This window comes from Tachyglossus aculeatus, chromosome 2 (genome assembly GCF_015852505.1).
Source record: "Tachyglossus aculeatus isolate mTacAcu1 chromosome 2, mTacAcu1.pri, whole genome shotgun sequence".
Taxonomy (NCBI): Eukaryota; Metazoa; Chordata; class Mammalia; order Monotremata; family Tachyglossidae; genus Tachyglossus; species Tachyglossus aculeatus.
The window spans coordinates 124,843,507-124,867,544 of NC_052067.1; positions in this window are offsets into that span (position 1 = coordinate 124,843,507).

A 24,038-nucleotide genomic window follows, 5' to 3' on the forward strand; every position below is an offset into this window, starting at 1 on the left:
TGATCCGGGCAGCAGAGTGAAGTATGGACTGGAGTGGAGAGAAGCTGGAGGTTGGGAGTTCAGTAAAGACACTAATGCAGTGAGAAGCAGTGCGGCTTATGGCAAAATCATGGACTTGGGAGTTAGAGGACTTGGATTCTAATCCCAGCAAGCCACTTAACTTCTCTGTGCCTCAGTTTCCTCATCTGTAAAATGGGGATTGAGACTATGAGCCCCATGTGGCTGATTACCTGATTACCTTGTATCTACCCCAGGGCTTAGAACAGTGCTTGGCACATAGTAGGTGCTTAACAAATACCATTATTATTATTATTATTATTATTATTATTGTTAAGAATCCAGGAAGGATAGAAGGAGTATTAACTTGTTTGGATGGAGGAGGAAACAGCAGAATTCCTAGCAATACTCAAACTTTGTATATTAAAGATGTTTTTCCACAACTGTAGTGGAAAGAATGATGGGAAATACATCTGAACTGAAATATACCCCTTTATCTCTTCCACTGTGTTTTCTTAATAGTATTTGTTAAGTGCGTACTATGTGCCAAGCATTGAACTAAGCACTGGGGTATAGTCAAGATAATCAGATTGGACATAGTCCTGTCCCACATGGTGCTCACAGTCTTATTCCCCATTTTACAGATGAGGTAACTGAGGCCCAAGGTCACACAGCAGACAAGTGGCAGAGCCAGGATTAGAACCCAGATTCTTTTGACTCTCAGGCCTATGCTCTATCCATTAGGCAATGCTGCTTTCCTACTAGGACATGCACTGCTTCTCACTCCTTATTTCAACTCTCCAGTAAACAATCAATTAATCAATGAATCAGTCATATTTGTTGAACACTTTCTGTGTAGTGTACTAAGCCCTGGGAGAGCACAATAACATCGGTAGACATGATCTCTTCCCTCAAGAAGCTTATTTTACTTTGGAACCCATAGGTGCTAGCTACTCTTCCCATAAATTCATCCTAACATTTCCTACTGAGAATATCTAGAATTTCACTGTAATTCCTTCTGAGAATTTCACTGTTGAATCCTGCACCACTATTTGATGCTGAATGTCTAATTAGAGACTATTTAAATTGTTCAGTGGAGCTGAATGATGAAATATCTGTCATTTGGTTGAAGACATGATGTGCACTGATGCTCTAACTTTGCTGATGTGCCTTCTGAAGAAATGCTGGCTTTTTCTTTATTATTATTATTATTTTTTTAAATTCTGGTCTACCAGAGAGCAGGACTGGGCTGTGCATTGTTGAGGCAGTTGAATTTATTTTCATATCTATCTATATGTTGCTATCATTACAACTTTAATAATAGGCAACACTTGTGTGGGCATAACCATTTTACTCTCCTATTATCTATTAATTTTCTTTCATTTACATTCAATCGTATTTACTGAGCACGTACTGTGCTCAGAGCACTGTACTAAGTGCTTGGAAAGTACAATTCAGCAATAAATAGAGAAAACCTTGCCCACAACGGGCTCACAGTCTAGAAGGGGGAGACAGGCATCAAAACAAGTAAACAGGCATCAATATCATCAATATAAATAGAATTATAGACGTATACTCATCATGAATAGAAATAAAATTATAAATATGTACGTATCAAAGTAGAGACATGGAATTTGCTTAGAGAAAAAAAATTCATTCATTCCTATTGTCTTCTACCTGACCCCATGGATGAGCAGAGACTATCCATTTTGATCTGTATCTGCTGTTGGGTTGCTACTCTGATAATTCAATAAGGCACTGCAGATTTTATATCACAACATATGCCTGGTTTATTGGATAGTTTGAAACTATTCTGTTCTGAACTATCTACTCCAGGACTTCTCAGGCTGCTGGTAGAAATTTCCCAATGCTAGGCAGCTAGTTCTGCTGTTTTCTGAATACTACTGATTGAATTTTGTTTTTTTTTAAGGATCCATAATTAATGAGCATCCTAGTTCTCATCAATGTTCTTTCCCTAGTTCCTTGTTATTCCTGCTTACTGTGATTGTTTGACATTCCGTTTTTGACCTCAAGTATACTCAATATGTGTTCAGTTAAGGAACACAGAATTCGGGAAAGTGATGCTTGCATCTGAGAAGCTCTCATGTATACAAGCATACTCAGTTATTTCTTGGGGTGATGCTAGTTGTAAATATTTTTGTTTATTTCTCCCCTTACAGTATTGTCTTCTTATGGGCAGTGAATGTGTCATTAGACACTTCCTAAACACCTAGAACAATGCACCAAACCAAGTGGGCACTTAATAAATATTTTTATTACTGCTACTAGTTGTAGAGCAGAGGTAAATTTTTATTCAATAATCACCTACAGTAACTAAAGCTCTACCCCCCTCCCTGCCACACAACACGTGAATATTTGTACATATTTATTATTATAAATATTTTATTAATGATGTATACATATCTACAATTCTATTTATTTTGATGCTATTGATGCCTGTCTATTTGTTTTGTTTTGTTGTCTGTCTCCCCCTTCTAGACTGTGAGCCCATTGTTGGGTAGGGATTGTCTCTATCTGTTGCCAAATTGTACTTTCCAAGCACTTAGTACAGTGTTCTGCACACAGTAAGCGCTCAATGAATATGATTGAATGAATGAATGAATAACTACAACATCCTCTGAGGATACTAAAAACACACTTTGCCATGGCAATTCTTATTTTGACTGAATAAATCATCTTCTACACCGATCATGTATTCAAATAGACCATACTATTTCCTGTTTAAGATATCACCTCCAATCATTCATTCATTCATTCGTATTTATTGAGCACTTACTGTGTGCAGAGCACTGTACTAAGCGCTTGGGAAGTACAAGTTGGCAACATATCATCATCATCATCACCATCAATCGTATTTATTGAGCGCTTACTATGTGCAGAGCACTGTACTAAGCGCTTGGGAAGTACAAATTGGCAACATATAGAGACAGTCCCTACCCAACAGTGGGCTCACAGTCTAAAAGGGGGAGACAGAGAACAAAACCAAACATACTAACAAAATAAAATAAATAGAAGAGATATGTACAAGTAAAATAAATAAATAAATAGAGTAATATAAACATATCATATTTACCAAACTGTTTCCTTTGACTTATTCTCCCTTCTACTTACACTGTCAGCCCTGTGTGGGCAGGGACTATGTCCAACCTGATAAATTTGTATCTAACCAGCACACAGAACAGTGCTTGACAAATACCCTAAAACAAATAAACAAATGGAATCAATAATCATGTCAGCTCAGAATATGCTCACTTAGCTGGTTTTCTTTGAATTCTGAGTGACACCATGCAAAAAAGATGAATGCTTTGTAGAGACACACGTACCAGAATCCTCTGTCTCAGATAACTTGCCAACAAGCTTCCTTTTAAGGAGCTAATATTTTCTTTCCTCCTAACCCAGTCTGTCTGAGAAGCTCACGGCAATCATCAGGGTTCCGCAACACTCATTCAAGGGAAGGTGAATGAAAAAACGGTCAGCTCTGAGATCTCTGAGATGCAACTGTCTGTCAGATGAACTCTCATGTGAATCAGAAGCATTCAATCTCTTGGAAAACTACTTTGCATGAGCTCAATCTAATGCTTCTAAGTCAAGCCTGGCTGAATTGTGGCAAAGAACAATAACTTCAGATTCTCCTCCTCTCTCTAGCTGGGCAAGGGATCTGAAGGGTTGAGAAGGGGCCAAAGGCATGATTTCTTTCGACCTGTCCTTAGGTTTGTCCAGTGCAAACTGAAATCAGTGATTGGAAGAAACAAAATCAAGTAGTGAGAATTAGACAGTGAATGAGTGGTGAATGTGACTATATTCCCATATATATATACACTCAAGGGAAGCACAATGTGTGAATACGAATTTGTATTTGGGTGAGTGAAGGGGGGTCCCAGACCAATTTTAAGAGTGTGAACGGAGGTAAGTATGGTTTATGCAAATTTCACTGATCCCTTAAAATTGTTGGCGGGGATCATTTTTCCATTCTCTGCGAAGATAAATTATCCTTATAGCTTTGTGGCAGACAGAAGCTTATGGTAACTGCCCATGGGTTATGTGTTTTATTTATATTATGTGTTGTGTGCGATGGCAACATACTCTCCATATGTTGAGGAGCGCATAGGCAGGAGAGTTAAGGGAGCAGAATAGGGCACATTTGCTATACTGATTAGTTAATCTGAACACTACTGCATTGTTGACACATACCATTGTGTTAATATGATTTTTCATAAGGGTCTATTGATTCAGTTAATGCAATTATCTTCATTTCATTCATAATGAAGAAGACAATGATGCCTAAGTTAAAGCTTTTTTCCTGTTTTCATATTTACAGAGATAAAGTGTAAATACAATCAAGTAGGGATTGTATTTTCCATCTTAACTTTTGTTCTCATTAACAATAGTCTACAATGTTATTACCACTAGAGAAACTCACTGATGATCTTGAACTATATTCAGAATCATTTGCACCTGACCAACATCTGATTTTATCCCTCTCAGGTTGAACCAGATCAGGCTGGTAAGACCTGAATTTCTAGTCTAATAATTAATGTATCCCTAGTTCTCAATCAGTTGCAGTTCCATTGAGGGAACAAGGTCTGCACTTAGTTGCCCTGGTTTTGTGCATTTTTTCCTATCAAATTCAATCTTTTTATGAGCATACAAAGGGCAGGGTTTGGTTTTTTTTTTGTTCTTGGGAATCTAGTACATTCATCACTGAAATTATGTGAGAAGGCTAATCTTTAGGAAAAACATTAAGACTAAGGATCTTATTTAAAAAAAAAAAACAGGGATTAGATTAACAACTTTGACCTTGTGTTTTAAAATAAAAATGCAGGAGTAAAAATAAAATCCTAGTTACATTCAACCCAACACTTGACAACAACCCTAAAACATGAAATGTGAATACAGTAAGAAAGATCCTTTATTTTGCTGAGAGGTGGGGCATAAGGATTCTTTAGAAGCAGGTGAAACGTGGTGTGTGTTGGGAGAGTTAACTGTTTTTTAATAATCTTAACTCTGTCTTTTAAAAGCCACTAGTATCAAAGACTGAAAGGGATGGAAAAGTTCAATTATTTTGGGTTGTATATCAAATGTATTAGGCACATACATATATAAAGCATCTGTTAATAATGCAACTATTTCCCATAAGATTTCATATGTTAATTCTTTAAAGCATCACACTGACTTACATCTTACACATTAATTCTACACTGCTCATTGATCTTACTAAAAAATTTAAAAAAGCTATAACATCAGGACTTTAGATCAAATCTGATTCTAGTATGTTAATTCATCATGTCTATTCAGCTTGCTGGCACTGGTGTGCATTTGGACTTTTTTGATACTTCAGAAGAAATGTTTGGTTTGTTACCTCACGAGAGCAGAAGCTGTTTAGGTAAATGAATATCTGTTTTTTGTGGGGGGTTTTGGTATGATGCAATGAATCTTTCGATAGATATCATTCCTTCCTGGTTGTAGAGAGTTAAATCTAGAGTGCTTTTGTTCCATCTTTCCAGAAATATATGAAGAAGCACTGGGAAAATAAATGTAGGCCACTCAGAAAACAGCATTTGCAACTGATTGAGTTTCAAACTGTCTAACTTTTCAGTTGTGTGTTTTTTATGTTAAATATGGTTCGGAAGATTAAAGTCTTCATTTTAGGAAAAGAAAGGAAATAATGTTTCCTGTCCCATTTGCCAAGCTAAGTGAACAACTGTTCCTGCACAATTAGAATTGTTAATTGATTTGAAAACATAGGGCTTTGAAGGTGGAAAACTGCTGACATTATTTCAGTGGGGAAATGCACTCTTGAGAGAGCATTGCAGTACAATTTCTCTCCTTGTTTTGTTGAATATACATCTATAAAAACACTGTGAATCATGCAGTAAAAACTGCTGTGCTGATATCATAAATCTCTGATAATAAAAATTTCATTGTTGAAACAATAAAATAGACTTTTATTATAACACAGAGTATCCACCTAAACATTGTCCTTTTAGCTTCTTCGAGTTAAATGTATGCACAGTTTTACAGTCTATAAACAGATCTGGAATAAAAGTTAATAAATGTCAAAATTTGCATTTCAAAAAATTCTTGCTGCATTTTAGGGAAGATCAATCTATGAACCTTTCAACATTATGTCAAATGAAATGCTAATTGTACCTTTAGGAATTTCAGAGACAGTGACAAGAAACTAAATGCTCTGTTCCTTTGCATCAGCAAGTCGAGGATAATTGTATATCTACTCTTGTGAACTTCTAAGAAAAAAAGAAAAAAATGCTAAGAAAAAAGGGTTTTCTATTCTTTAACTCAGGAGGGTAAACTCCTTCAGCCACCCTTCATCAATCTACCTTCAAATAAAGTGTGTTAACATGTTGACAATGGACAAATCACAAGGCACTGCATTTATTCATTTTATAATAGGTTTGTCAAATGAGCTTCAGTTAAAGAGATTTAAGAGTAAGAAAAATTTTCAGCCAGAAATAACTGACTCACTCCATTCAAGTTGTATAAAGGTTTAAATGCTTAGTCTTCTAAAGCCCAAATCTTCATTAAGATAACACAGGCCGTGTGAAGACTGGAACATGAATATGAAAGCTACAAGTCTAAGGACGTTTCTTTTCCCTAGTCCTAAAATAAAGCACTAATATATTCCTTCTTATTTTAATAGTCAATCTTAGCACAATGATCTCTAAGAGATACAAATTATACTGTATTCTGGATTACGAGTTAGTGTTCAATTTGATTGACTGAGCAGTGTTTCTGGAAAATAACACTTGCGAGTAGATTTGTACCATTTCGCCCCCCAAAATATCACCTGGCATTCTTTGTTCTGACACTATTTCTTCTGCTGCAGTAAAGCTCTAAAAACAGCTAAACTTTCAAAATTCTAAAACATGCCTTTATTCTATACACACTGAGGTCCAGAAAAAAGAAGTCGGGGCACCTATGAGGGGCTTAAATATGTAACCTAGGGAAGCAGTGTGGCCTAGGGAGTCCATAGGACCTGGGTCCTAATTCCAACTCAAGCATTTGTCTGCTGTTAGACCTTGGGTAAGTTACTTAACATCTCTGTGCCTCAGTTGCCTCATCTGTAAAATGGGATTTAAGACTGTGAGCCCTATGTGGGACAGGGACTGTGTCCAATCTGATTAGCTTGTATCAAACCCAGCACTTAGTACAGTTCCTGATGCATAGTAAGCACTTAAAAAATACCATTAAAAAAACTGCAGTTCTTGGTGAGTTATCACCATCTCATAACGAAGAAGGGCAATGCCAAATCAAAATCACATATTGCTTCTGTCTATGTTTTAGGCCTTCAATTTTCTAATGCTATGTGTTATAGCATTTCAAGGACTGTGTTTCCAATAATATCATATGAGACTGTTTTAGTCTTCGTATTGGACAGCTTCTTTATATTCCTGCTGTTGGTGTGAAAGCAAAGCACCACAGATGATTCATAGGAGAATGTGCAGCTCTTTAGATAGAAATACATGTTTAATGTTTTAGAATATGAAATGGATTGTTTATTTCTTTGAGATCAACTGCACAGGTCTAGGTAGACTTTTATGGGTTAGTGCTATTCTCCCAAGTGCCTAGTACAGTGCTCTGAATGCAATAAGGCCTCCAAAATATCATTGATTGATTCATTGTTACTATGCAAGGTTTTCAGTTGCTTTTTAGTAAAGCATATTCGCGAATATTTAAGTTCATCCGTTATATTTCTCAACTTGATCAGGGTGCAAAGACACAAGATACGCTCTGTTCTGAAATGGTTAGAGAAATTAATGGCAACATAAAAATGATCATCATCAAAGCAGAAATTTCCCCTGGCTACGTTCTTCCCCTAACCTGTGCATACTCGGTATTTATGTGGCTTATTTAAAGGAGTTCTTGTTTAGTCAGTCACTTTGTCTCAATGTCCCACCATGATTACCTTTTTCCACTCATGATCTATGCAAAAGACAACATGGATTCACTTGAAATTTTCAGCAAAAGCACAAATTGACTTCTGGCTTCCCTAGAGCCCTTTGACCGTGGTAAAATAAAAGAAGATGGAAAATAAGAGTAAGCCTCACCACTACAATAGCAGCTGTAATAGTCATTTAACATATTTAAAGGGGCTTGTTTTAAGAAAAACAGGTTGTGAGGTTGAATGGTTATCAGAGCACTTTCAAACTCCTTGAACATTTCTAACAACTAAAACAAACACAGATTCAATAACTATTTTATGAACCTTTCAAGCATATTTCGAGAAACAAATTGCATTATAAATTATCTTTTTTAACATGAGTAATATTACAAAAATGTCTTGCAGTGAACAACTGTACTACTAGCTCAAAATGTTCATCTTTTCCTTAAAAGTCAAAATGGAAGACTGATAAAGAACATTTAAAATAAAAGGGACCATTACTCCACAGTTTTATATGAGCTTACATGCTTTCATTGTGCAAAGTGTGTTATTAATTTAACATGCCAGATTCATAGGTTTCTGCAATATCAGGTTTGATGTATTCATTATCGGCACTCAGTACATTAATTCACGCTGAAGTCCGGTAAATCAAAATTATACCATCTGGCTTCCTGTTCTTAATGATGAATTTGATGTAGGGGTGATTAAGATTGTTAGGCTTTTGAATTTTAATGTAAAAATTAGGGGATTAAAAAGGCATTTAGAAATGACCAATAGTTAGAATAAACTTACTGACAGGATCTAATTTGTGTACTTGCTGGTAAAGCTCCATTTTAATTAGCAGTCACAGTCTTTCAGCACAAGCTCAAAGAGACAGAAGTTTAGTGATTAAGAAGATGAAGCTGTAAAATTGATAAATTGACCTTGAAATACTTGTAACTGTGGAGGATGGCCCAATAGCTCAAGTGTGTTGTGCTGCCATGGGGGAAATGGGTCCTAGGGTGACCCCAGGAAAGTAGTGCTACCTTTTTCAGATTGAATCCTGATATGGGGCTTGGGATAAAGCAATCAGAGAAGTGAACACTCCCCACATTAATCAATCAATCAATCAATCGTATTTATTGAGCACTTACTGTGTGCAGAGCACTGTACGAGGCGCTTGGGAAGTACAAGTTGGCAACATATAGAGACAGTCCCTACCCAACAGTGGGATCACAGTCTAGAAGGGGGAGACAGAGAACAAAACCAAACATATTAACAAAATAAAATAAATAGAATAGATATGTACAAGTAAAATAAATAAATAAAGAGTAATAAATGTGTACAAACTTATATACACATATACAGGTATTAGGAAGATCCCACTATAATTTCCACATTCCCTGGCATATTACTGGCCCTTCTGAACAGGGATGACCCTCCATCATAGTGGAAGAAATGTAATAGGGAAGTCGTATGATAGTGATTCTCCAAGGCAATGCTTGGAGGGATTATCCTTTTTTGGCCTGTATTTTAGGAGAGCATCCACCAGCCAAGAAACAACCTCTCCCTAAATGGCCAGCAATACTAGATGAGTACTATTCTGGCAGCTAAAATTCCTTTTGATTTCAACAAAAACATGTGAAATGTTACACTGAGCTCACTGCATCTCATCTGTGTAAATAAAGGATGTTATACTGTAACTAAAACGAGTTAGGGCAGAGCAGGATCATCTTTCATTGTTAGGACTGCAAAACCTTTTCAGTTTACTGGGACCTGAAGCTGAAAGTTTGAGCCATTTAAAAAAAAGACCAGAAGATATTTGTCCCCAAACAGGGACAATTTCTGCTCTACTCTGTCACGACACAAAATGAGATGTATTAGTTACTGTGAAATTAATAAAGATGCTCACTAATGCACTGAAACAAAGTACCATCCAAATGACTTACACCAGAAAGCCAGTGCATCTGTATATATCAACAATTTGAAGGATTCTGATTCCTGGCAAGTCAAGGGGTATTTTAAATCTTATATTTTAGAGGAAATCGAATCTTGAATAACCACTGCAATTTATGTCATTTTAAATAAGATATATTTGAATAAGTATATTTTTCATGCCCTAAAAAGACTGATGTCTTCTTTTATGCGCTCATCCTGTGATACAGTTGAGTAGGTAAGTATATTGATTTTTTTTTCTTTTTCTGATGGCAATGAAGTGTAAATGGAAAATATCAGACTTGGCAATCACTTAAACCATGTGAAAATTTCAGAGTGAAGGCTATTAGAGTCACTTTGTGATCTCCCCAGATGACCAGGGATACAAAAAATAAAAATAAAAAAAATAAAAAAAAAACATTTCTACATTTCTTAAGATCTTTTGTGTGACAGACAGCTAAGGAGAATAACATTCTTTCTAATATGCCAGTTTTAGACCTAGTTGAGAATAACCTCAGTGCTTTCTTATGTCACTAGCTGAGAGAAGATGAAAGACCCAGCCTTGTGTAAATGGCTTTGTCTAACCATCAGTCTTTAGCTCTGCATGGCAGCTGTACTATTGACATTAGCTTGTGCACTGGGTGAAATTGAAGTGAGTTAAATGTGACCTTGGCTTAGTTGTTGAAGTAGAAATGAACTCTACTGGGAGTGAAAAAAAATAAGACCAGTTTCTCTAACTTCATTTTTTCTTTAATGAGTTTAACAGCACTCTTAGGATTTGAAACATTTTATAAAAACGCTTTTATTTCCTTTTCTATTATACAGTGAGTAATCAGCATTTAGTAAGGTTAACTTGCCCTTTCTGCGTAAGATTCTGATTTCAAGTATTTCAATTTCAGTATTTATGCACTGCCTACTATGAAAATGACCATTTTTTTGTTGCCATGTTAAATGCTGTTAGTATATGCACAATCTAATATTTCATACATGCATGTTAATTATGTTCAATAATTAATGCTAAAACATTTAATAAAATCAGTTTATGATTTTCTAATAGCACTTTAGTGACCAATAGGTTCCATTTAGATGCACTGATGCATTTAGAATAGGTGACATCTCCAGGTAGATTAGGTGTATTGGACCATCTCTATGTCTTCAACCCTTTCATGTTCATTCACTCCTTCATTCAATTGTATTTATTGTGCACTTACTGTGTGCAGAACACTGTACTAAGCGCTTGGAAAGTACAATTTGACAACAGATGGAGACAATTCCTAACCAACAACTGGTTCACAATCTAGAAGGGTGAGGCAGACAACAAAACAAAACAAGAAGACAGGCATCAATAGCATCAAAATAAATATATAAAATATATCTATATATAAAATAGAATTATAGATATATGCACATCATTAATAAAATATAGTAATAATATGTACAAATATACACAAGTGCTGTGGGGCAGGGAAGGGGGTAGAGCAGAGGGAGGGAGTAGGGGTGAAGGGGAGGAGAGAAGGAGGAGAGGAGGAGGAGAGGAAAAGTGGGGCTCAGTCTGGGAAGGCTTCCTGGAGGAGGTGAGCTCTCAGAAGGGCTTTGAAGAGGGGAAGAGAGCTAGTTTGGCAGATGTGAGGAGAGAGGGCATTCCAGGCTAGAGGTAGGAAGTGGGCCAGGGGTCGACGGTGGGACAGGCAAGAACAAGGCATAGTGAGGAGGTTAGCATCAGAGGAGCAGAGTGTGCGGGCTGGGTTGTAGAAGGAGACATGGGAGGTGAGGTAGGAGGGGGCAAGGTGATGGAGAGCTTTGAATCGATCATGAGGAGTGTTTGCTTCATGTGAAGGTTGATAGGCAACCACTGGAGATTTTTGAAGAGGGGAGTGACATGCCCAGAGAATTTAGCAACCCTCTTCAACCCCCTTCAATGCCTTCATAGTCCAGTCCAATTCACTACCAGTATGTGCATCAAATGAACATGAAATATAGTCTATTTTCTAGTTAACCTAGAAACACATGTGAGTATCGTTTCTCATTTTGAGTAGCAATAATTCAGGGTAAATATTCCCAGTTCCACTGTTTATTCCCCCAAAATGCACACAATTTGTGTACAGCTTATAATAATCATGGATGCGTCCAGTTCACATTCCAATTCAAATTTCATACTGAAATTTTGTAATAAACAATCAGAAGAGTTGAATGCAGAGAGAATTAGCAGAAAAGGAAGAAGATAGCTGGGCTATATATGGGGTTTATGAGAAATGTTAATAATAATAAGATAATAATAATATTCATTCAACTGTATTTATTGAGCACTTACTGCATGCAAAGCACTGTACTAAGTACTTGGGAGAGTACAATATAACAATAAAAGGACACATTCTCTATAGTATTTGTTGAGAGCTTACTCCGTGTCAAGCATTGTCTTAGCACTGGGGTAGATACAAGCGCTAATCAAGTTGGACACAGTCCTGTCCACATGGGGCTCACAGTCTTAATTTCCCATTGTATAGATGAGGTAACAGATAGGGAGAAGTTAAGTGACTTGTCCAAGGGCACATAGGAGACAAGTGGCATAGACATCACATAGGAGACAAGTGACATAGACAGCACTAGAACCCATGTCCTTCCCACTGCCAGGCCTATGATCTATTCCCTGGAATATGCTGCTTGGAATATGGGATATTATCCAGAATAAGCAATGGGATTCAGAGATAACTTTGTTAGTCATAGTAAACTTGATCAAGTTTGAAAGTAGAGAAGGAGGTACTTGAGAACTGAGTAGGGAATGGCAGTAAGAGAGAGGAAAGGGCTGTTTTAAAGAGGTAATGAGAAAGATATAGTACATAGCATAGACACAGGAGTTAGCAAGCAGAAGACATTCTCTTGAGGGACATGGGGCAAAGAGAAGACTGAGGATGTGGTGGCAAGAGAGTGCTGGGGTATGAAAGCAGCATACATGGTGCTCTCTCCTAATGATCGTCAAGACAAATGAGTAGTCAGACATGACATCAAGGTTATAGAGGTGAAAAGTAGGGACAATGGGAACTTTAGAGAAGTGGAAGGTCTGAAACATTTGGACTGTGATTCTGGGAATCGACGAGGTGCCTTTAGTACTGAAGCTGAACAAAGGAAGAAAGAGATTTCAGGAGGTGAGGGAAGAGTTTGACCTGTTTTCTGGGACTTCTGCTAACAAAACGTACTCTTGAGTGGAAACAAAAGAGGTAGATCATAGAAGTGAACCAGGTCTGGGGAATGATGGTTTAAGAGTGAAGGAAATTGAAGAAGGGGGTAAGGTAGGATGAGTTCATTTAGAGATGGAGCATGATGCTGTGGAAAGAACATGAGTCTGGGAATCAGAGGACTTTGATACTAGAACCAGCAGATCCACTAGCCTGCTCAATTACCTTGGACAAGTCACAGTCTCCTTGGGCCTCAGTTTCCAAGGTATAAATAGGAATAACAACTTCCTCTACCTATTTTTAGGGGATGTTGTGAAGATAACATCTTCCCTATCTCACAAGGTCTGTAGAGTGTGTATCTGTGTACCAACTCTGTTATATTGTACTCTATCAAGTATTAGTACAGTGCTCTGTATGCAGTAAGTACTCAATATATATTATTAACTGACTGACAAAATTTCAGATGATTTTGGAAAATAAAAACCCTATATAAACTCAAAATATCCTTAGTGACGAGGGTCTGGTTGGATATGTATTGATTTTACCTCAAAGGAGAAGTTTGGGTGGCAGTCCCTAAGGGCCATAAGGTTCTTGCTATGGCACATTATTCAGGTGAAATCCTTCATGATTTATCAAATTGATTCTTCAATGTCTGTGGAGAAATCTGTCTCATATTATTAGGTCACCTGATCTGGTGATCATGGGGAGGAATCGAGGAAGAGGGACAGAGGACATTCTGTGAAGCTGGAGAGGAAAGAACCCAGCATGATGAGGAAAACATGCATGGTTTCCTCTGAAACCAAAACGAGTGTGAGTAAACCTAAGTCTGACCCCTATGGCAGCAGGAACCTCAGTCTTGGCCTCTACAGATGAGGGTTTCCCAACTGATTGAGAGAACTGATTGCTTGAGAGAAGCAGCGTGGCTCAGTGGAAGGAGCCTGGGCTTTGGAGTCAGAGGTCATGGGTTCGAATCCCGGCTCTGCCAATTGTCAGCTATGTGACTCTGGGCAAGTCACAGCTTCTCTGTGCCTCAGTTACCTCATCTGTAAAATGGGGATTAAGACTGTGAGCCCTCCGTGGGACAACCTGAACACCTTGTAACCTCCCCAGCACTTAGAACAGTGCTTTGTGCTTAATAAATGCCATTATTATTATTATTATTGTTATTATTAATAACTATTCTGCCACAGATACCGCAACAGCTGGTCTCAGGGCTGAGAGATGGGAGAAAGCCAGAGAACTGGCTGCCATTAGTGCTGCCCTAAATCCCTGTGGATGTGACTGCCCAGGGGACGTAGTGGACATTCTTTTTATTTAAAAATAAATTAAATAAAAATTATTAAAAAATTAAACACTTCACATTGGGTCTCCCCAGTCTGTGGATATGGCTAGCCAAGACAGGCAGCAGTGAACATTATTTTTATTTAGAAACTTTAAAAAATGAGTCTTATGGCATTGGTGAGCCTGGCTTCCACCCCTCCCAGTAACCCACTCTCTCTTGTCTCTGCCTCCCTCCATCTTTAATAAAGTTTTGAAGTAAAGCTTCAGATCCGGTTGGCAATTCCTCATAATAAGAGGTGGTTAAGGCAATAGGAACCCATCAGAAGTTGCAGATCACAACTGTGCCATTAATTAACCCCTGCGACTGAGTGAAGAAAGATCAGATAGGGGACATCCAGAATGGCTATTAACTTAGAGATATTGTGTGTCCAGGCATAGTCTGATTATTTTTCTAATACAGCTTTCTGCATATCTACCCTTCTTGAAAATCCCAAGAAGAGCTCATCTGTCTCCACTCTGAGCCGAAACTCCTCCCCTCATTGAGCAGAAACTTCTCACCAATGACTTTAGGGTACTCAATCAGCTCTTTCCAGACTATTCTTTATCACATCCTCTCCCACTACAATGCATCCCATACTTTGCTCCTCCAATTGCAACCTATTCACTTTGCCTTACTTACATCTGTCTTTCCTGTAAGACCCACTGCTCACAGACTCCTTCCTGCTAGGGATTCTTCCCCTTTCATATCTGCAGACCACCACTCTACCGTACTAAAATCATATCTCCTCCCTGAATAATTTCTACTCTCCCCTCTCTATTTCCCTTCCTGCTTTCCTAATAATAATAATTATGGAATTTGTTGAGTGCTTACTGTTTCCCAAGCACTAAGTGCTGAGGTAGATACAGGGTAAACAGGTTATCCTATGTGGGGCTCACAGTTTTCATTCCCGTTTTACAGATGAGGTAACTGAGGCACAGAGAATTTGAGTGGTTTGCCCAAGATCACACAGCAGACAAGTGGGAGAGCCAGGACTAGAACCCATGTCCTCCTAGCCTGTGAGCCCGTTGTTGGGTAGGGAGCGTCTCTATATGTTGCTGACTTCTACTTCCCAATCGTTTAGTACAGTGCTCTGCATACAGTAAGTGCTCAATAAATATGACTGAATGAATGTCCTCTGATTCCCAAGTGTGTGTTCTTTGCACTCAACCACACTGTTTACAACTCACTCCACCACCAACATCCCAGCACTTGTGTACCTATCTTTATACTTGTTTGCTTTTTCTTCTGGTAATTCATTTTAATGTCAGTCTACTCTCTAAATTATAAGATCCCTGAGGGAAGAGATAGTGTTTACTTATTCAATTGTACTCAACCAAGCATATGGTGCTCTGTATTGATTGATTGATTCATTGACAAGTTTAGTGGGACCAGAGTATAGAGGTTCTTTAGTGTTAGATGACAATTTGGGAAGTGTTTAGAGGTCGTGGGTGAGGTGGCAATTTATGAAGTTATGATCGAGTGGAATTCAGTGCGAATAAAGTGATAAATAGCAGTGTCGAATGATGATCACATCCAAAAAGTTGGTGAGTGGCTGTAGTAGGAGGTCAGTAGCAGAGTTGAGGTGTGGAAGTGTGAGCCCAAGAGACCAGGGAGATTGTCAGTATGAATTTTGAAGTCCCTGTGCCCTGTGCAAGGATGACATGCAAATTCGTGAAGCGTTCCATATTTTTTCAAGGCCCTACTGAGAGCTCACCTCCTCCAGGAGGCCTTCCCAGACTGAGCCCCTTCCTTCCTCTCCCCCTCGTCCCCCTCTCCATCCCCCCATCTTACCTCCTTCCCTTCCCCACAACACCTGTATATATGTATATATGTTTGTACATATTTGTTACTCTATTTATTTATTTATTTTACTTATACATATCTATTCTTTTTATTTTATTTTGTTAGTACGTTTGGTTTTGTTCTCTGTCTCCCCCTTTTAGACTGTGAGCCCACTGTTGGGTAGAGACTGTCTCTATATGTTGCCAACTTGTTCTTCCCAAGCGCTTAGTACAGTGCTCTGCACACAGTAAGCGCTCAATAAATACGATTGATGATGATGATGATGATGGTGCTGAGAATAAAAGTATAACTTTCTGTTGCTTCCTGGAACTCTCCCCCTATCTCTGTGACAATCTTGTTCACCACTGCTAAAGTGGGACTTTTTCCTAGTCTATCAAAAACACATCAGTCCCTAACTGAAGCAATAAAGAAAAAGAACATGATGATGATAATGGTGGCAGAAAGTCCAAGAAATATGGCAGTCCCTCCAAATGCAGAATGGACTGTTAAATACCTTTAGATTAGTTTAGTAGAGACCCTTACCTTATTTAAATTGATTCAGAGAAGCAGCATGGCTCAGTGGAAAAGGTCCCGGGCTTTGGAGTCAGAGGTCATGGGTTCAAATCCTGGCTCTGTCCATTGTCAGCTGTGTGACTTTGGGCAAGTCACTTAACTTCTCTGGGCCTCAGTTCCCTCATCTGTAAAATGGGGATGAAGACTGTGAGCCCCCCGTGGGACAACCTGATCACCTTGTAACCTCCTTAGCGCTTAGAACAGTGCTTTGCACATAGTAAGTGCTTAATAAATGCCATTATTATTATTCAATTGCCCAGAGAAATATTTGGGCTTTTTTGGTGTTTTTTTTAATGTTATTTGTTAAACACTTACTATATGCCAAGCATTGTTCTAAGCACTGAGGCAGACACAAAGTAATTAGGTTGGGCACAGTTCCACATGGGGCTCACCATCTTAATCCCCATTTTACAGATAAGGTAACAGATTCAGAGAAGTTAAGTAACTTGCCCAAGGTGACAAGTGGTGGAGCTGGGATTAGAACTCACATCCTTCTGCTTATACAAATTTGTATAATGGTTGTATAAAAACAGGCTTTAAGGGAGGATATTTAATCATAGATAAGATCTAACTTTTTTTTAAGTTCAGGAGAACGTACTTCCCTTTCAGAGAATCGCATTCTCTTTAGGATGGGGCACATGTAGGCTGATGCGGGAAGAATAATTATTTATACTGGAACATGTTCGCCATTTTCACAGTCGTCTGATAAGATGCCAGAAGCCAAAGGTAGAAATATACTGTAAGGGCTAAGGCTATCATAATCATCAGGAAAGAAGAGCAGGCAATATAAAGTTTTTTCATTCATTCATTCAATCGTATTTATTGAGCGCTTACTGTGTGCAGAGCACTGCACTAAGCACTTGGCAAGTATAAGTTGGCAATATATAGAGACGGTCCCTACCCAACAGTGGGCTAACAGTCTAGAAGGGGGAGACAGACAACAAAACAAAACATATTAATAAAATAACTAAAATAGTAAATATGTACAAGTAAAATAAATAGAGTAATAAATATGTACAAAAATATATACAGGTGCTGTGGGGAGGGGAAGGAGGTAAGGCAGGGGGGTGGGAGGGATGGGGAGAGGAAGGAGGAGGCTCAGTCTGGGAAGGCCTCCTGGAGGAGGTGAGCTCTCAGTAGGGCTTTGAAGGGAGGAAGAGAGCTAGCTTGGCGGATGTGCGGAGGGAGGGCATTCCAGGCCAGGGGGGAGGACGTGGTCCAGGGATCGACGGCGGGAACGAGGCACAGTGAGGAGGTTAGTTTGCCCATTAATCCCTTATGTTGCATTATTGTAACATTAAGCACATTAATTAACACTGTCACCATTGTAAGAATGTAGAGCCCCTTCAAAGGTAAAATAAATTTAGAATATTTTTTTTAATGTAATTTTCTAATGTAAAAACTATGCTTGCATTATTTTAATAACTAAGAATGCCAAATAGTTCATTCCAAGTTGGCATCAAGAAATAAGTTTTAAACATTCTGCTTTATTTGAAGGCTTCAAATTCGATAGAGTTTTCTAGGAGTATTTCTTATAATGTATTACATTACCTGCTTTGATCCTGGAAAGGTTAAAAAAAGTGCTTTTAGAAAGTTAGGATCTCTGAGCAAATATAATCCCAAAGTGTTCTCATTTTTAGTTCATTTAGTTTGGCAAGTGCCTGATTTTCTTAAATGTGTCTTCTATCTTTGCAGATAAATGTATGTCTGTTTTTGGCACCTGATCTTCATTTTCCTTTATGAACATTGAGGCAAATCATTTATTAAGGTCTTCAGCCATGTCTAGCTTTTCTGTCAATAAATTGCTCTCTCCATCTTTTTGAGGTTTCATTGTGCTTTTCTTGTTAGTTAAGTGCTCTATGATGTTGCTATTAATGTCATGTTTTGTTTCCTGTTCATTCTTCTCTTTTCTTTACCAACATTTTGCCATCACTATTTCAGTATTTCAATCCTTGGAAAATTGGAAGAATTCAACAGATGCATTTCTTACATGGACCTTCTCGTATCCCTTTTTCCCTTTGTTTTCAAATCATCATACGTTGTGATAAATGACATTCCTGCCATGTGTTAACACATTCCTTTTACATTTTGAAATGCTGAAAATTTTTGATCTTTCTTATTATATTAATATTATTTCACATAATATAATCCACTTTCTTAAAAGAGATGCCTAAGTACATTTCCATTTCCTTATCCATCCCCCTAATTTTAGTTCTTATGGGTTCTGGAGATTAAAGCCATTGATCTGCACTCCTTCAGTGGCAACTGAGAATGCTAAAGTGATCAATAATCCCAAAGAAAAGCAACTAAAATAATGTTTTACAGTGTTTTCCATTCTATATTCAATATAGACAGTAAAGAGAGTCAAGTGTAAATAATAGTACAAAATACTGAACTAAGTACCCAGATGCACCCACCAAATGGAGTTATAACTTTATTTCTTTCATTGTAGACCTAAAGTCTGATAACTTACTCACTGCATTTACTTCTGCTAAGTCCTGGCCTAGAGACTTCAATTATTTTTTTTCTGTGTAACCATTAACTATTTTGTCTGCTAAGCATTTGCGTAGTCCACTTTTTTCTAAAAATTATTTTCTTAAGCCATTTTAAGTATTCCTGCATTGAACTATTCTTTTCATCTGCTTACCCATTCCTCTAAGGGACCAATCGTCTATATACATTATTCACCTCTAATTTAGGAATCACCTGTAAATCAAGGCAACCTTATTTGTAGATCTCTAAAAATAATTTTCTGTATGAATTACAATCAGAAGTTATTACTAACACCTTAATTTAATATGTTTTGGTTATCATTTTTTCTTGGAATACTTTCCATTAGCATGATTATCCTTGTTTCCTTTATTTTAAGCAGTCAAACTTTGATAAAAATGTGTTTTTAAAATCCATGTATTCTGGACTACTTCCTAAATTCTTAACTAATTAGAAAGTATTCTGCTTTGGCTAATGCCATCATTCCACTGCTTCTCCAGACAAAGACTTGGTAATCAGTTTAACAGAGTAAGCACTGACCATAAAATAAATATCCTGGGTTGAAATTCTAGAAATGGATGTTGAAATATTGCAGTGGCAAAATTGCCATAGGACTTCAGAGCTGTCACCATAATCCCTTTGTCCAGAAGTTGATAGGGCTGACTAAAATAATGCCATCTAACAAGCTAACCAGGGTTCTTCTACAGAGATCATTGAGGAACATTGTTAACTGTGCCTTTACCGAACCACACTGTAGATTAAGAAACAAAGTGCAGCACAAAGATCTGATCTGTGCAGGAGAACACCATTCGGGCCTCCTAGTAAATAGTAATAAGGTTTAAAAAAGCATAAGACACCATCAAAATCCTTATCAATAGTGCATTAGCACTGCATAGGAAAATAATTGCAATTGTTTAAGGATCACTGAAAATTTATTGGTTATGTCCTTTAACCAAATATTTATTGGAGATTGTGAATAATAAGCACCTCCAATTTGGCTCCATTATAATGAATGAACCAGCAGTATCCACACATCATGCTAAATTCAGCCACATCAAATTTGCTTGTTATAACTGTTGTTTCTTCTACTCAGGAATATTACTTATCCCCTCTCTTTGACTATCATGCCCAATCAATCAATTCAATTGCATTTATTCAATTCAATTGCATTTATTGAGCACTTCAGTTGCATTTATTGAGCACTTCAGTTGCATTTATTGAGCACTTACTGTGAGCAGCATGCTACTAAGCACTTGGGAGAGAAAAATACAACACAGTAGGTAAACATGTTCCCTGCCCACGAGGAGCATACAGAGTCGAGAGAAGGAGACAGATGTTAAAATAAATTACAAATATGTGCTATAGGGCTGAGGATGGGGTGAATAAATAATGATAATAACAATAATTATGATAGCATTTGTTAAGCACCATTATAATAATAATAATAATAATAATAATTTTGGTATTTGTTAAGCATTTACTATGTGCAAGGTACTGTTCTAAGTGCTGGGGAGGATACAAGATGATCAGGGTGTCCCATGTGGGGCTCACAATCTTAATCCCCATTTTACAGATGAGGTAACTGAGACATAGAGAAGTGAAGTGACTTGCCCAAATTCACACAGCTGACAAGTGGCAGAGCCAGGATTTGAACCCATGACCTCTGACTCCTAAACCCATGCTCTGTCCACTGAGCTGGTATGTGAGAAGAAGTGTGGCCTGGAGGATAGAGAGTGGGCCCAAAAGTCAGAAGGACCTGGGTTCATTTAGTCAATCGTATTTACTGAGCTCTTATTGTGTGCAGAGCCCTTTACAAGCACTTGGAAAGTACAATTCGGCAACAAATAGAGACAATCGCTACCCAACGGGCTCACAGTCTAGAGTTCTAATCCCAACTCTGCCACATGTCTGTGGTGTGACCTTGGGCAAATCACTGAACTTCTCTGTGCCTCAGTTATCTCATCTGTAAAACGGGGATTAAAACTGGTAGCCCCATGTGGGACATGGACTAGTGTGCAATCTGATTACCCCAGCACTTAGAACAGTGCCTTGCACATAGTAAGTGCTTAACAAATATCATAAAAGAAAAGCATTCTAAGATACAGATTCAAGATAATCAAGTTGGACAAAGTCCAACCACTTGAGGCTCACAAGCTAAGAAGAAGGGAATAGGATTTAATCTCCATTTTACAGTTGAGGAAACTGAGGCACACATAAGTTAACTAACATGTCCCGGTCACACAGCAGACAAGTGGCAGAGTTGGGATTAGAACCCAAGTCCTCTGACCCCCAGAGCTGGGCTCTTTCCACTAGGCAACACTGCTTCCCAAGGGTATAAATACAGGGTGAATGCACTTGCTGATTCACCCTATTTATTTATTTATTTATTTATGCTCTATTTACCTATTTATATTTATTTATTTATTTATTTATGCTCTATTTATCTATTTATTTATGCTCTATTTATTTATTTATTTATTTATTTTACTTGTACATTTCTATCCTATTTATTTTATTTTGTTGGTATGTTTGGTTCTGTTCTCTGTCTCCCCCTTTTAGACTGTGAGCCCACTGTTGGGTAGGGACTGTCTCTATGTGTTGCCAATTTGTACTTCCCAAGCGCTTAGTACAGTGCTCTGCACATAGTAAGCGCTCAATAAATACGATTGATTGATTGATTGATTGCTGATTCAATATCATTTGTATACATGTAGTTTTATATAATCTAAAATCTCCCCTCTATTTGCAAATTATTTTTTCTCTGTCTCTCCTTCTAAATTGTAAGCTCACTGTAGGCAAAGTTTGTGCCTTCTATTTTGCCCTACCAAGATGCATGGCATAGGGTATAGAGCAAGGGCCCAGGAATCAATCAATCAATCAATCAATCGTATTTATTGAGTGCTTACTGTGTGCAGAGCACTGTACTAAGCGCTTGGGAAGTACAAACTGGCAACATAATATAAATCAGAAAGTCATGGTTTATAATTCTTGCTCTGCCACTTGTCTGCTGCTGTGACCTTGAACAAGTCACTTTGAATTGCACTTTCCAAGCGCTTAGTACAGTGCTCTGTACACAGTAATCTCTCGATAAATACGATTGAATGAAGGAATGAATTTGCTTCTCTGTGCCTCAGTTACCTCATATGGGGTTTGAGACTGTGAGCCCCACATGGGATGGGGGACTCTGTATAACCCTTTTGTTGTTGTATCCACCCCAGTGCTTAATACTGAGCCTGGCACATAGCAAACGTTTAATGAATACCATCATTATTACTATTATTAACTTAAAATCTCAAAGAAAAGAACTGCAAAGAAAAAAGGACATAAATGACTCAACAGTATTAGGTTAGAAGATTAAAAGACTTACAGTCAGCTTGAATATAACAACAAAATACTGTAGAGGAGTCAGAAACCAAGACGGGTGATAGGGAAGAAAAATTAGGATGAGAAAATAATGAGGCAAAAAAGGGTGTATGTAATTAAAGCTGTTTCTTTAGGGTTGTTGTATGTGGTAAAAAGAAAAAGATTACAATCAACAGGTTCACATTTCTTCTTTATGTACAGAATAGTTAAACCCTCAAAAGCACCCTTAAAAGTTGTTAAAAGAAACTAAAATGTCCTGGGTCTGGATTGCTTCTCTTTTTTCACCAAACTAAAAATATCAAAAGGATGACCTAGTCAGATATGTGTTCATTGATTTATCATTTTAAATGATTGGAAATGAAGAAGCAAGGCTCTCTTCAAATTGCCCAATTGCTACAATTAGATGTGGTGGTAAGACAAAAATTATTTCCTTGCATACATACTTCATAGTAGAAAATTATGAAAGAGAAAGCAAACTACTCTCTGCTGGGTATTTAGATAGCTTTATGGAAGTCACCACTTAATTTGTATGTACTTTAATGCCTAGTCTTTAAAGTGCCAAACGGAAGGCCGTGTATTGCACCCACCATTTAGAAAACGTATTGAAATTGATATCCATTTACTTGTATGAATTAAATCAACTATATTAGAAAGTGGATCACAGAGTTATATCAAGAATTATTTCAAACTGCTCTCTCTTAATTGATTCTGTTTCAGAAATGGAAATTTAAAAGGATAGAAGCTCTATCCAACATTTAAACCATCCAGTTATTCTACTTCAGTGAAAATTTTATATTCTTTTTGGTTTTATTATGTTTTTAATCAATGATAGGTAGTACTGCTCTTCCAAGAGGCAAAATCAGTGATCAAATACCTCATCCATCACATCTTTAAAAGAGTGGAAAATGCTACTTTCTCAAGTGCATACTATAAATCAGTAGGGTCCATTTTGCATAAGACAAGCTAATTCCAGTTTTTAAAAATAATTCCAAACCTAATGATTCTCAATAGCAAATATGTAAGAAGCTTTTTGTTTCATTCAGCAAAATGAGAATTTACTGGAGAAGCATTTAATTGTGGTTTCGCTTACAGCAGTGAGTCCAGATAGGCTAAAAGGAGTTAAACGTACAGGCTGAACATTCAGCCAGTATGAGCAATGAAGGAACATATAGTAATAAAATACATTACATCAAACATTCAGACATTTCATTAATTAAGACTGTCTCCCTCCTTTAATCCAAGCTTCAAATAAAGTTTTTGATAGAACCCTATATTTTGGCCTGAGAGATTTTCATTCTCTGAAAGTTTGGAGATGGGATTTACATCCCATATCCACCTGTCTGAGGATTTGCTATTGAAATTGGCAGGGAGGGAGCACTAGTCTGTATTAGGATTGAGGACAAGACCATTCACTGGGAGGAATGGAAGGGAGAAAAGAGAAAGGAATGCTCATTCATTGTGGGCAGGAAATGTGTCTGTTATATTGTTATAGCATATTTTCCCA